Source organism: Sus scrofa, chromosome 1 (genome assembly GCF_000003025.6).
Source record: "Sus scrofa isolate TJ Tabasco breed Duroc chromosome 1, Sscrofa11.1, whole genome shotgun sequence".
NCBI classification, from domain to species: Eukaryota; Metazoa; Chordata; class Mammalia; order Artiodactyla; family Suidae; genus Sus; species Sus scrofa.
In genome coordinates this window covers 93,677,628-93,694,274 of record NC_010443.5, presented here as the reverse complement: position 1 = coordinate 93,694,274, position 16,647 = coordinate 93,677,628, and positions in this window count along the sequence as shown.

Below are 16,647 nucleotides of genomic sequence, written 5' to 3'. Positions count from 1 at the left end.
TCCCTAGACCTTGTTCTTCCTTTTCATTTTAATGCTAATATAACACTGTGAGTTTTCTAATGCTTCTCAAATTTCAAAGAATCTCAAATGTAATTTAGGGCATAGGGAGCTAAACCATTGCAGAAAAAAAAAGAGTTGATTTTATCTGTAATCTATATAATGAAAATTTCATTCTCATTAGTATTTATTTGCTGTTCATTGTGTGGCCATGACTGAGTTAGGTGCTGTGGGAAATACGCATACCAATGACATGATCTTGATCTTTGCTATCAAGATCTTTAGTTTTGATGAATGACTCATGGATATCTTATATGAAAAATAAGCATTTTTTAATTGAAAGATGATTACTGACCAAGGATAGACATTCCAATGCTTTGGGAGGTCAGTAAATTAGGGGATCACAGAATCAATTATGGTCTCTCTGAAGGCTCAGTTCTCATACTTGTCTAATTTCCTCTCTCAGAAATGATATCATTTATCATTACTTCAACAATCCCATCTCAGGAGTAATTTGGTTGTGAAAAACAGTAACCAACTAACTTTAAATGTCTCACATACAGGGTTGATATAAGACAGGAAGGAAGGGGGCAGAGTATAAATTAAAAGAATGAGGAGGGGGATCCGGCTGTTGAAAAAGACAAGATACCACAAAACCCAGCTGGATTCAGCTAAAACCAAGATGGCATCAAGGATGACTGGCCATTAGCTCAATATGCCTTCATTATAATACTAAAATCACTCTCCCTCTTGCCATGATACCTCTGAAGATGACTACAAAAAAAAAAAAAAGTGGGTAGTACTCAAATTCCTGGAAATTCCCACACTTCCCCAATATAGTTAGAATATTCCTCCTACATGTTAGAGTATGAAATTACCCAGCCCTTTAAAACTAACCATAGCCATACCACAGGGGCTGATCTTGTCTTCTGAGACAGACTGCATTCTGCCTATGGTATGCGAATCTTTCTAAGTATACTTGCTTTTTCTTTACTTGGCTTGCTCTTAAATTCTTGCCTTTGTGAAAGCCAAGGATCCTTGCTTGGCTACCTGTTCAGGGACATACATGTTTCTTGGGACATGGCATTTCTTTCTCCTGCAATAGCTAGATAAAAGTAGTCTGCCCAATTACATATGAAGTTCAGATTATTCAAAAACAAGACAATAGGTCCAAAATGGAGTTGTTTATGCCACATCTCAAGTCACCAAAAAGGGACTTAATTATAGTTTTGGCTCTTCCAGAAATGGAATCTTAAACCAATCGTGAATATCCTGATCAACACTCATTAGATAATCTGCCTGATCAAGCCCTGCATCACCTAAAGGACAGTAACCTGCTGGAATAACCAACCTGCTTGGAATTTTTTTAACCTAGTACAACCCTTGTTCCTGCTCCCCAAGCCTATAAAAGTCTTCCTAACTCCTATCTACTAGATTAGACGCTGCCTGATTCAAATGGAATTTTGCTAAAATATACCCCTAAAAAATTTAACATCCTCTGTTTTTCTTTTAATAAGATAAACTAGTAAAGGAAGAATTTTAAAGTATAAATACATCACAAATATTGCACAGGACACACTTACACTTACAAATGTATTCATTGCTTATCTGAACATTACATGTAACTAGATCTATATATTTACTGGTCAAATCTGACAAACCTATTTAAGTAAAGATAAACATTTATTATTAGGATACACGATTTCTCCAGGAACTCAAAGGCTGAGTTGTGGTTTTACCTCAGAAATAGACTAAAATAATGATTCAGGGCACAGAATTTTCTTTCTCTGTTTCCCATCACTGTTTCTCTTTCTATACCTGCTTTAATCTTTGCTTTTGCTTCTGGCAACTTTATTTACCAATGCCTGTCATGGAAAGTAGACATTACTGACTTTTTTAATCTCATGTTTTAGGGAGATCAACCATGTTGTTCTGGAACTACTTAGTCCTAATTTCTGGAGAAAAATATTGATTGGCCAAACTTTTGACAGTTGATCACTCTTGGAACACTTAAGTATAATATGAGATTAATCTCATACTTTACAAATATGACTACTCTTAAAACCATGTGTGTTAATGTGTCTTCATAAAAGTGGTGATGACAAAAGAGACGAATGGTCCACACGCAAAAGAACTAGTATTGCCATTACTTCTTAAAATGTGAACCTTAAAATCTCTTTTAGAATTACCACTTGCCAGAATAATTTATATTGAAATATTTTGTCATCTTAAAATCACTCCAGTTAAAAAAATGTATCTACAGTTTTCTATTAAAATTAGCATTTGGAGTTCCCGTCGTGGCGCAGTGGTTAACAAATCCGACTAGTAACCGTGAGGTTGAGGGTTCCATCCCTGCCCTTGCTCAGTGGGTTAACGATCCAGCGTTGCCGTGAGCTGTGGTGTAGGTCGCAGACGCAGCTCGGAATCCCATGTTGCTGTGGCTCTGGCGTAGGCTGGCAGCTACAGCTCGATTATACCCCTAGCCTGGGAACCTCCATATGCCGAGGGAGCGCCCAAGAAATGGCAAAAAGACCAAAAAAAAAAAAAATAGCATTTAATTTCTTTTTGTCTCTGTTCAACATTATCACAGTTCTCCCACTGCCTTCAAGTCATTATTAACTTTTTCCTTTACCTTTAATCTTTCATATTTAGTCAGTTCCCAACTCTATTAATAGTTCCATCATAACATTTAAAAAATTTGGTTCTTTTTATTCTTTTCCATGTTATATAATTCTATAATTCTACTTATGTCTTCATCACTTGTTTATGAATTACTCAGGTTCTGTAGCAAGTTTTCCATATTCAGACTAGTCTCATTTCAAAATACTATATACTCATAATAATTTTTTAAGTTATTTTTTACAGCCTTACCTGTGGCACATGAATGTTCCCAGGCTAGGGATTTAATTTGAGCCACAGATGCAGTCTATGCACCAGCTGCAGCAGTGCCAGATACTTTAACTCAAAACACCAGGCTGGAGATAAAATTCATGCCTTGGAAGAAAACAGAGCTGCTGCAGTTGGATTTTAACCCATTGGGCCACAGTGGGAACTCCCAAACTTACTAGTTTTAGATTATTTTTTTATACAGGTTTCATGTATTATCTTCTTTAATTCAAGAATAAGTCACTACCATCTATAGACTCTGGAATAGTGAATGGAATAAGCTCTGTTTTGAAGACTTATCTCCTTGATATAGAATGAGTTCTGAGTTCATTTTTCCTATTTCGTAGGCTCTCAAGATTAAAGGCTTCCAAATTTATTTATTGATTATAGTTTCTATCACCTTACTTGTGCTTTTTAAATGACATATATTAATAACAATATACATTCAAAGTTGTTTTTTTGGTTTTTTTTTTTAATCTTTTTAGGGGCTCATCTGGAAGTTCCCAGGCTAGGGATCAAACCATAGCTATAGCTGCTGCCCTATACCACAGCCACAGCAACACCAGATCCAAGCTGCATCTGTGACATATACCACAGCTCAGATCAATGTCAGCTCTTTAACCCACAGACCAAGGCCAAGAATCAATTGGAATCCTCATGGGTACTAGTTGGATTCATTACTGCCAAGCCACAAAGGTGCTGCCTCAATATCTGCAGTTTTAATCTAATTCTGCAAATTGGTCACCAGCTTTTTTTAAACTCCAATTTATTTATAAAAATTCTCTCTTTTTTTCCCTTTTTTTTTTTTTTTTTTTTTTTTGGTGAAGGGACATGCCTGAGGTATGCAGAAGTTCCTGGGTCAGGGAGGGATCAAATCACACTACAGCAGTTACTTGAGCCATAGCAATGACCATGCCAGATCTTTAATCCACTAAGCCACCAGGGTACTTCTAACAACACTCTTCTTAATATAAATAACCTGTGCAAAGCCTCCTAATCAGTTGGACCTTGTTAAATCTGCTTTTGCATATAATATCACCCTGCCTGAAATACGCTCTATTCTTTTATTTTTTTTTAACTGTAGCCTTTCTTACTTTGTGAGGTCTGTATAAAGACATGTGACTTTTACAAAAGTTATTTTGACAATCCCAGCCCTCAATAATATATCCTTTCTCCAAGATGTTTTGATATCTATTGTCTTCTATCTTCTATCTTGACTAAGGTTATAGTAATTTTATACTGTTACTGATTTTAAAGCACATAGCCTGTTATCACTAACTGTATATCAGACTCTAGCATATAAGAGGCTATAGTTTCTATATCTTTGTATGTTTAATCAAAATAAGTATCTAATTAATTGGTATAATAGTATAATTGAATATACTTTATTGTATTGAAAACATAAGATGATGGATAGTTCCAAAAGGGTTTAGCATGCCCTCTTTGGAAATAAAATAAAAGAAGTAGGAACATTATAGTAATTTGGAAGGCTTTTCTTATGGGTTGTCCAATACCCCTATTTATAAATTTACAGAGCCAGAATTTTTATTATAGAAAGGTATCCTAATCATTGCACTTTAATGATTTTTTAAATTTTATTAAGAAAAATACTCAATAAAAATAAACCTGGTTCCTTCAGATTCCACAAATTATGTATTTCTCTACTTGTTCATTTGACTATTTACCAAACCAGTTTGTTTGCTTGTTTGTTTGTTTGTTTGTTTATTTTTTGCTTTTTGGGGCCAAACATGCAGCATATGGAGATTCCCAGGCTAGGGGTCAAATTGCAACTACAGCTGCCGTCCTACACCTCAGCCACAGCAATGCCAGATCTGAGCCATGTCTGTGACCTACACCACAGCTCATGGCAATGCCGGACCCTTAACCCATTGAGCAAGGCCAGGGATTGAAACCACAACCTCATGGTTCCTAGTCGGGTTTGTTTCTGCTGCACCATGTTGGGAATTCCTATTAAACCAGTTTAAATGAATTTTCAAGACAAGTGGGCTATCAAGCAACAAAGACAGTGGCAAAATTCATTTGAAAATAATCACTTTGAATTTTGTGGAAACATACCATCCCAAATTCACCAGTGATTAAAGAAAGGAGAAAAAAGAAACCACTTTGAGTTAAAAAAATAAATATTCAAACATACAATGATAGTGAAACTTCATTTTGCAATGAAATTAAATCAAAAATATATATTTAGTATTTGAAAAGTAGTGACAATGCTGTACGACTATAACTAATTTTTTCAGTTTCTAGAAATACAAAGTAATTGTGGTAGAAATAACTGTAGTGGTGTAGTATAAATAGCAGGAGTAGAGATGATAATAATAACTATATAGTTAATATTAATGAAATAAATACAATAGTCTACAATTGTCAATACAACGGTCTAAGATTAAAAATGATATAACTCTTTCATTCACTCACCCTCACTGTAATTGAGGTGGAATTGATCCATCACTGAAGGCCAATTGTGGTTGACTTAAGCCAGTTTAGACAATCTCATCACTTCTCTTTCAGTGACAGTGAAGGCCTATGCTGATCAATATATGACACTCCTCTGGCCATAGAGAAGATCAGGAAACTTCAACAGTAGACAATCAACATGACACCCAGAGATGTATTTGATGGTTATGGAACTTCACCTTCTCTCTCCACACTTCTTGGAAATTATTGAGAAGGGAGATGGGCAATTTGCTACTGGTAGCCACTATGTGACTGAGACCACTAGAATGAGGATGAAGCTGGCATTCAGAGAATGCTGGAGGCAGTGAGGGAATCACAGAAATAGTGCCAAAACCCTAACAGAATTGACCCCAAACCCCAAAATCCTAAACTTTCTATCAATATGAGCAAAGAGCTACCTCTTTTGTTTAAACAAGTTTGATATGAGTTTATTATTACCTGCAATGACAAAAAAACATTTTAACATATTTAACATATATAAGTAGATAATTTTATAAGTTACTTTTATAGGCTTTATTTATCTAGATCCTGAATTGTAACCTATAAGCTAAATGCAGATAACTATTATCCATATTTTATAGATTAAAAATGTGGAAGTTCAAAGAGATTAGCAAATTTTACTAAGATAAGAAGTACATTGTTGTACAACTATAACTATAATAAAATTTATTGAATTCCTTTTTAAAAAATTCATCTAGTTTTCTACCTCAAGATTTTGGAATTTCATCACAATGTTCTTTCTACAGAAGTTGCTAAATGGGCTTGTGGGGACAACATTAAGGTCATAAAAACACACAACAACATTTTGTTGGTTAAGTTTATTGGGTAAGTGAGTTGGTTAGGTTGTTCTAAGCAAGACTGAGAAGAATGAGACTAAATGAAGGAAAGCAAATGGAGGTGATACATCTCATGCAGCATTTTGTGAGATTGTGAGGTCTCTGGAGCAAATATTTTGCATAGCTTTGCCCCTAATCTTTGCCTTTTGTCAACAATTTTAGTAACATATGTATGTCCTACACTTTTCTGAAATGATCAGATGGCCTTTTAATTAGCCTTATACTTTTCATCAAGAAGAATATCTTACATAAACTCATTAACTCTGCAGTATTAGAGGCTTAATTAAAAGAAAATCCTGCCCTGTAAGATTTGCATTTCAATGAAGAATAATGAAGAGAATGATACTTACCTCATAGGAATAAAGTACTTTAAGATATTTCAAGTATCAGAAGATTATTTGAGGGCAAGCATGTATTATCCTCACTTAAACCACAAGATCACATAAGTGACTACGTAACTCTTTGTAAAGCCCACCAAAAAAAAAAAAGGCATTAATCATCACCCAAAGTTGAAGATTTTGGTACCTTCAATACACAAGATTTTGGTTAGAATACTACATATAAATGTGAATGGGGGTGATTTTTGATGTATCAGCCACATACATGATTTCAGACTATTAGATAGTTGCAAGAAATTAAGTGGGTTTAGAAGATTAGAAGTGATTTATTATGTCAATTGTATTTTAATACTATCTAAGGTTAGTATAAATAACATTTATAATACACAAGAATTTTAATGAAATATTTTATTTTTCAAATGGATAGAAAGTTCACAAGATTGCTATTTTTTTAAATATTTTTCTAAGGAATTCATCTTAATACTTATGTTTTCATCATCTCATTTAACTCTCCTTTCCCAAAGATAACCACTGTAATATTTTTTTATTCTTTGCTTGAATGTTCTTATTATTACATATTTATGTATAAATAGAAATGTTAATTAGTGTTAATCAAATGTTTAATTATTATGCAAATGTTATCCTAAACTTATTTAGCTACTAACATTTTTAGTTTGTTTAACGTTTGTTTTTATTCCATCCCATGAACATGAATATGTTACAATATATACATCCATTTGCCTTTTTGAGGACTTTAAGTTGTTCTGACCTTGTGTAATAGTGACAGGTGCTACTGTATATACCCTTATGATTATTATCTTGTACCACTTTGCAAGAGTTTCTCAAAGATACATAGGTAGGTGAGTGAATTACACTTTTTTCAGTGATGACTGTAAGAGTTTGTCTCTCCATACCTTATCAACACTTCCTATTTATACAGTGTATGCATAGATATATACATTTCAAATTTAATGGGGTAAAAATTTCAATTTGTGTTCCCTGAACACTAATAAGGTTCAGCATCCAATATATTCATGGTTCTTTTTTCCTCTAATGGTCTGTACATAAATAGCTGTAATTTTTTCCCCTTATCTATCTCTCTTTTCCTTTTTATTTTCTGGGAATGCTTTATAAATATATATATATATATATATATATATATATAACTTATATAGTTAAGAACATCTCCAAGATCATGAACTTTCTCTTTAAGATGTTTTTATAGTGCAAGCATTTTTTAATTTTAATGTATTCAAATGTATCAATGTTACCTCATACTGTGTGTTTATTCTATCTTAATTAATTCTTCCCTATAAAAATCATACAGATATTCTCACACATTCAAGAAATGTTTGCTCAGCTACTGCTATATGTGTACTATTGATTTTGGAGATGTATAGAGATATCACACCTATCTTCAAGAATCTTACATTCCTTGGAGTTCCCACCGTGGCGCAATGGAAAGGAATCTTACTAGTATCCATGAGGATGCTGGTTCAATCCTTGGCCTCACTCAGTGGGTTAAGGATCCACAACTGCCATGAGTTGTGGTGTAGGTCACAGGCATGGCTTGGATATGGCATTGCTGTTGCTGTGGTATAGGCCAATGGCTGCAGATCCAATTCAACCCCTAGCCTAGGAAACTCCATATGCCATGGGTCCAGCCCTAAAAAGACAATAAATAAATAAATTAAATAAATAAATAATAAATAAAATCTTACATTCCAGTTAGTGGGGAGATAAAAACAAACTAAAACTTACAAACAATTCAGATTATAATAAAAAATAAAGAATAAAAATTGTAAATAATGATAGATTTATTTCAGGAAGGATAGTCAAGGAAGAAATCTCTGAAATGGTAATGATACTTAAGAATCCACCAGAATCTTTAAATCCATATGAAATGAACCAAGACAATTTTAAATATTAAAGATTTCAGACAGAGAGACTAGTAAGGAGAAAGATATTAAGATAGGAGTTTGCCTGGCATAGTCAACAGGTAGTAACCTACATTTTTAGCCTCGGCTCCTATGGCACTGGTCTTAGTGTTTGCCCTCTCTGACTTCCCAAAATTCATAATTTGAAATCTTACCCTCAAGGTGATGACATTAGGAGGTTGGGCCTCTAGGAGATGATTATGTCATGAAGGTAAAGCCCTCATAAATGGTACTACAGCTGCTATAAAAGAACCCCAGGAGCTTGCTTGCTTCCTCCACCAAGTAAGAATATTAAGAAAAAAGTCTGCAACTTTGAAAATGCCCTCACCCAACTATAGTGATACCCTGATCTTGGACTCCTAGCCTCCAAAACTGTTCAAAAAATGTCTTTTATTCATAGGTCACCCAGTTTTTAGTATTTTTGTTATAGCAGCACAGATGGACTAAGATACACATCATTCTTGTGCATACACTCAGGGTTTCAGCCAAATCATATATCTTAGTTTTTCTGTAACATATATCATGATTGTCCATCCTTCTGTCTTCATAGATATACATTCTTTTATATGGCATTCTCTCCAACTCCATTTACCTTACCAAAATGAATAGTCATAGATTCAAAAGTCTATTATTTGCTATGTAAGTTACTCTCAATGAAATTTTAATTTTCTCAGTTTTCTGAGCTGATATGATCTCTTAAGATTTGCAGAGACATCAGCAAATATCCAATGCCACTTGCAATACTTTTTTATCATCTTTATTTCCCCTTTAAAATATTTTCTTCTATATTACACTAAAAGTACAATGAGAACAGGTACTGAAAAACAGGGCTAAAATTTATTTGAAGTTCTATTATCTGCACTTAGTGACCTTCCTTATAAAAAGTTGGTGCTTAATATATAATTAAATTGAATTTATCACCAATTTGCTGGAATCGGTTCTGGGGGAGTATTCTGACTTCTTCTATTTCTTGTAATTCGAGGGCCGCAATTGTTTCACATGAGTCATTTTGTGCATCTCTAGTTTTGTATTTCCACTCCCAAATTCATTTTTTTTTCACATTTGTAAAAATTGAAGTATAGTTGATTTAGGTGTCATGTTAGTCATGGTAATTTTGGGTGTATCGACATAGGAAACTATACTCAATATTTTGTAATAATTTATAAAAGGAAAGAATCTATCTATCTATATATATTGTACTGTACACTACCCCCTGTTTTAAGAAATGACTCAGTGTTATTGTAAAAACTGTATGTGTGTGTGGTATGTGTATCTTCCTTTCTCTTATGTAATTTGTTGGATCTTTCTAAACACCAGTATTTATCTGCTTTGCTGTTGCTGCTCTTGAGAGAAAGGCCCAAGTCAAGTGTTAAGATATCAACTGAATGTTACAATTGGATCAATGTCTTATTATATACTTATATACTTATTTTTATATACTTATATATATACTTATTATATACTTATATACTTATTTTTTTATCAATGTCTTATTATATACTTATATACTTATTTTTTTTTCACTTCAAGACATTTTCCTATGTCATTTAATTTCTGTAGTTAAATTTTGATCCTAGTAGTTAAACTCATTTGTTTTAGGGGAAATTGCTTAGTTTCTCTGCCTCAGTATTTACATGTGTAATATGGAAAGACCAACTTTGCACAGAACTTCCCTTCTTGGATTAAATGTTATAATACTAGTAAAGTACCTAGAAGTGTCTAACACATTGTGTACTTGACTAAATTTTAACAATCTTTTACTTCTCGGCATGCCCAATAAATCTGCTCAAATTCACATATGGACAGCCAAAATTTATAAATATTTGGCAAGAAAGAAACAAGCCAAAACTTCATTATGAATAGCTGTGACTTCAGTCTCTCAGTAGGTGCCAATTAGGCACCTTTGTTGTATGTTGTACCCCTAAGCAGACTGATATACTGTGAAAGAACTAAGGATATTATATTTAGTCACCTAATTTGAACACTATTTAGGAGGTTGTAGTCTCCCTTTCTTCTGGTAGCCCTGTTCTGGTGGGGGTTGGAAAACCATGTTATAAATAAAATTCCACTTGGCCGAGGACTTGCCACTTTGCTTCTCTTTCTATCTTATATGAGAAAAGATTTTATTTATTTATTTATTTATTACTATTCAAATGACTTTATCACATCTGTAGTTGTATAATGATCATCACAATCCAATTTCATAGGATTTCCATCCAACAACCCAAGCACATCCCCCCACCCCCAAAATGTCTCTCTGGAGACCATAAGTTTTTCAATGTCTGTGAGCAGCATCTGTTCTGCAAAGAAGTTCAGTTTGTACTTTTTTTAGATTCCACATGTCAGTGAAAGCATTTGATGTTGGTGTCTCATTGTATGGCTGACTTCACTTAGCATGATAATTTCTAGGCCCATCTGTGTTGCTAAAAATGCTGGTATTTAATTCATTTTAATGGCTGAGTAATATTCCATTGTATATATGTACCACATCTTCTTGATCCACTCCTCTGTTGATGGACATTTAGGCTGTTTCCATGTCTTGGCTATTGTAAATAGTGCTGCAATGAACATTGGAGTACAATGTGTGTCTTTGCGTGTTATGGTTTTCTCTGGATAGATGCCCAGGATTGGGATTGCTGGATCAAATGGTCGTTCTATGTTTACTTTTTTGAGGAATCTCCATAACGTTTTCCACAGTGGTTGCACCAATTTACATTCCCATCAACAGTGTACTAGGGTTCCTTTTTCTCCACACCCTCTCCCGCACTTATTGTTTGTAGACTTTTTGATGATGCCATTCTGGCCAGTGTAAGGTGGTACCACATCGTGGTTTTGAGTTGCATTTCTCTAACAGTGAGTGATGTTGAACATATTTCATGTGTTTTTTGGCCATCTGCATGTCTTCTTTGGAGAACTGTCTGTTTAGATCTTCTGCCCATTTTTCGATGGGGTTGTTTGTTTTTTTGGTATGGACCTGCAGAAGGTGTTTCTAAATTTTGGAGATTAATCTCTTGTCCATCAATTTACTTGCAAAGATTTTCTCCCATTCTATGGGTTGTCTTTTCGTTTTGTTTTGGGTTTCCTTGGCTGTGCAAAAACTTTTAAGTTTGATTAGGTCCCATTTGTTAATTTTTGTTTTTATTGTCAATACTCTAAGAGGTGGATCTGAGAAGATGTTGCTGTCATTTATGTCAGAGAGTGTTTGGCCTATGTTTTCCTCTAAGAGTTTTATAGTGTCTGGTCTTATCTCTAGGTTTTTAATCCATTTTGAATTTATTTTTGTGTATGTGTTAGGGAGTGTTCTAATTTCATTCTTTCCGTGTGGATGTCCAATTTTCCCAGCACCACTTATGAACAAGCTGTCCTTTCTTAATTGTATAGTCTTGCGTCCTTTGTCATAGATTAGTTGGCTGTAGGTGTGTGGGTTTAATTCTGGGTTTTCCATCCTGTTCCACTATCTGTATTTCTATCTATATCTATTTCTATCTATTCACTATCTATATTTCTGTCTTTGTGCCAGTACCATATTCTTTTTGTCCTTTTGCCTTTTCTAGGGCCGCTCCTGAGGCATATGGAGGTTCCCAGGCTAGGGGTCTAATTGGAGCTGTAGCCACCAGCCTATGCCAGAGCCACAGCAACAAGGGATCCGAGCTGCATCTGCAGCCTACACCACAGCTCACAGCAATGCCAGATCCTTAACCTACTGAGCAAGGCCAGGGATTGAACCCCCAACCTCATGGTTCCTAGTCAGATTTGCTGACCCCTGAGCCATGACGGGAATTCCCACCATACGGTTTTGATGGTTGTTGCTTTGTAGTACAGTCTGAAGTCCATGAACCTGATTCCTCCAGCTCCATTTTTCTTTTCAGGATGTCTTTGGCTAGTATGGGTCTTTTGTGGTTCCAAACAAACTTTAAAATATTTTGTTTAAGTCTGTGAAAAATGTCCTTGGTAATTTGATCAGGATTGCATTGAATCTGTAGATTGCCTTAGGTAGTATAATCATTTTGTTAATATTAACTTTTCTAATGCATGAGCATGGTATATCTTTCCATCTATTTGTGTCATCTTTGATTTCTTTCATCAGTGTCTTATAGTTTCCAGAGTACAGGTCTTTTGTCTCTTTAGGTTTACTCCTAGGTATTTTATTCTTTTGGATGTGATGGCAAACACAATTGCTTCCCTAATTTCTCTTTCTGATCTTTCATTTTTAGTGTATAGAAATGCTGTCAATTTCTGTGTATTAATTTTTTATCCTGCGACTTTGCCAAATTCATGGAGTTTTCTGGTAGAGTCTTTAGGATTCTCTAGGTATAGTATCATGTCATCTGCAAAGAGTGATAGTTTTGCTTCTTCATTTCCAATTTGGATTCCTTTTATTTCTTTTACTTCTCGACTGCTGTGGCTGGGACTTCCAAAACTATTTTGAAGCATAGTGGTGAGAGCAGACAACCTTGTCTTGTTCCTGATCTCAGCGGGAATTCTTTCAGCTTTTCACCATTGAGAATGATGTTTGCTGTGGGTGTGTCGTATATGGCCTTTATTATTATTGTTATTATTATTATTATTTTTTTTTGCTATTTCTTGGGCCGCTCCCATGGCATATGGAGGTTCCCAGGCTAGGGGTCGAATCGGAGCCATAGCTGCCAGCCTACGCCAGAGCCACAGCAATGCAGGATCCAAGCCGAGTCTGCAACCTTCACCACAGCTCACGGCAATGCCGGATCGTTAACCCACTGAACAAGGGCAGGAGCTGAACCCGCAACCTCATGGTTCCTTGTGAGATTCGTTAACCACTGCGCCACGACGGGAACTCCCGCCTTTATTATGTTGAAGTAGGTTCCCTCTATGCCCACTTTCTGAAGGGTTTTTATCAGAAGTGGGTGTTGGATTTTGTCAAAGGCTTTTGCCACCTCTATTGAGAGGATTAAATTTTAACCTAGGAATAAACTTGACCAGGGATGTGAAACACTTCTAGGCTTAAAATTATGAAATGTTTATTAAGGAAATTAAAGAGAATTAAAAAATGCAAATATCCTATGCTTCTGATCTGGAAGTATTAATGTTCATGACATGGTCATGCTACCCAAAGCAATCTACAAATTTAAGTGATCCCTATAAAATTACCAATGACATTTTTTTTACACAACTGAAAAAAAAATATGAAAACTTATATGGAACCATAAACGAGCCTGAATTGCCAAAGCAATCCTGAAGCAAAAAAATAAATAAAACAGGAGGTATTATGCTCTCAGACCTCAGAAGATATTATAAAGCTACAGTAATCAAGACAGTGTGATATTGGTACAAAAACAGACATGCAGATAAATGCAACAGAATAGAGAGACCAGAAATAAACAGACAGCTACGGTCAATTAATCTTTGACAAAGGAAGCAAGAAATAAAATTGGAAAAAGGCAGTCTTTTAGAAAGTAGTGCTGGAAAAACTGGAGGCTAAATATAAATCAATGAAACTAGAACACACCCTCACACCATGCAGAAAAGTAAACTCAAAATAGCTTAAAAATGTAAACATAAGATAAAACACAATAAAATTCCAATAAGAGAACATAGGTTAAACATTCTCTAACATCAACCATACAAAAGTTTTCTTAGTTCAGTATTCCAAGGCAATAGAAATAAAACAAAAATAAACCAATGGACCTAATCAAAATGACAAGATTTTGCACAGCAAAGGAAACCATTAAAAAAAGAAAAGACAACCTATGGGATGGACAAAAAGTTGCGAATAATGCAACTGACAAGACTCAATCTCCAAAATACACAAACAGCACATGCAGAAGTCTTAAATAGACATTTCTCCCAAGAAGACAAATGGATGCCAAAGAGCACTTGAAAAATTGTGCAAAATCACTAATTAGAGAAATGCAAATCAAAATTACAATGAGGTACCACATCACATCAGTCAGAATGACAATCATTAATAAGTCTACAAATAAAAAATTCTGAATATGATGTGGAGAAAAGGGAACTCTCCGGTACTGTTGGTGGGAATGCAAATTGATGCAACCACTCTGGGAAACTGTGTGGTGGTACCTCAGAAAACTAAATATAGAACTACCATATTATGCAGTAATTCCACTCCTGGGCATATATCAAGAAAAAAGCTTCATTGAAAAAGATACAAGGAAAGTTTTGTCCTTTTATATGCCCAAGAGTCATATAAAAGGACATATGGTCATATGGTAGTTCTATATTTTGTTTTCTGAGGTACCACCATACTGTTTTCCATAGTGGTTGCATGAATTTACATTCTCACCAAGAGTGTAGAGGGTACCCTTTTATCCACACCTTCTCTAGCATTTGACATTTTTTGACTTGTTCATGATGGCCATTCTGACAGGTGTGAGGTGGTACCTCATAATAGTTCTGATTTGCATTTCTCTAGTAATTAAGGATGTTGAACAATTTTTCATGTGCCTTTTGGCCATCTGTATATTTTCTTTGGTGAAATGTCTATTCAGGTATTTTGCCCATTTTTAAATTGGGTTTGTGGGTTTTTTGCTGTTGAGTTGTATAAGTTGTTTGTTTATTTTAGAGATTAAGACGTTGTCAGTTGCATCATTTGAAACTATTTTCTCCCATTGCATAGGTTGACTTTTTTTTAATGGTTTCTTTGCTGTGCAAAAGCTTGTCATTTTCATTAGGTACCATTGGTTTATTTTTGCTTTTGTTTCTGTTCCCTTGGGAAACTGACCCAAGAAAACATTTGCATGGTTGATGTCAAAGAATATTTTGCCTATGTTCTCTTCTAGGAATTTGATGGTGTCTTGCTTTATGTTTAAGTCTTTAATCCATTTTGAGTTTATTTTTGTGCAAAAACTTTCCTTGAAAAAGATACATGGACCCCTATGTTCATTAAAGCTCTATTCACAATAGCCAAGACATGGAAACCACATAAATGTCCATTGACTTAAGGTGTGGTATATATACACAGTGGAATACTACTCAGCCATAAAAAGAACAAAATAATGCCATTTGCAGCAACATGGATGTTACTAGAGACTCTCATACTAAGTGAATTAAGTCAGAAAGAGAGACACATGCCATATAATATCACTTATATTGGAAATCTGATATATGGCACAAATGAACCTTTCCACAGAAAAGAAATCATGGACTTGGAGAGCAGACTTGTTGCCAAGAAGGGGGAGGGGGAGGGAATGAGATGGACAGGGAGTCTAGGGTTAATAGATGCAAACTATTGCCTTCAGAATGGATAAGCAATGAGATCCTGCTCTATATCACAAGTTACACTATATCTAGTCAATTATGATGGAACATGATGGAGAATAATGTGAAAAAAGAATGTGTGTGGTGTGTGTGTGTGTGTGTGTGTGTGTGTGTGAGACTGGGTCACTTTGCTTAGAGTAGAAAATTGACAGAAAACTAAACCAACTCTAATTGAAAAAATAAAAATAATTTAAATAAAAAGAAAAAAGATTCATACATGCCTATGTTCATTTCAGCACTATTCAAAATAGCCAAGACATGTAAACAACCTAAGTGTCCATCGACAGATGAATGGATTAAAATGATGTGGTAGGTACATACAGTAGAATACTGCTCAGCCCTAAGAAAGAACAAAATAATGTTATTTGCAGCAACATGGATGGAACCAGAGATTCTCATACTAAGTCAAGTAAGTCAGAAAGAGAAAGACAAATCCATATGTTATCGCTTATATGTGGAATCTAAAACATGGCACAAATGAATTTATCTAAGAACAGAAATAGACCCATAGACATGGAGATCAATCTTTTGGTTGTCAGGGAGGAGGGGGAGGGAGTGGGATGGACTGAGTGTTTTGGGTAAGTAGATGCAACTATTACATTCAGAATGGATTAGCAGTGAGGTCCTGCTATTTCTCACAGGAAACTATATCCAGTAGCTTGTGATAGAAGATGATGGAAGATAATATGATTAAAAGAAAACATATATATTTATGATTGGCTCATTGTGCTGTATAGCAGAAATTGACAGAACATTGTAAATAAACTATTATAATTTTTTTAAAGTCTACAAACAATAAATACTGGAGAGTGCAGAGAAAATGTAACCCTCCTACACTTTAGTGGCAAAGTACTCTGCTACAGCTTCTATAGAAAAAAGTATGTTATGGAAAACAATTTTTAATAAGTAATTATAAAACTACCA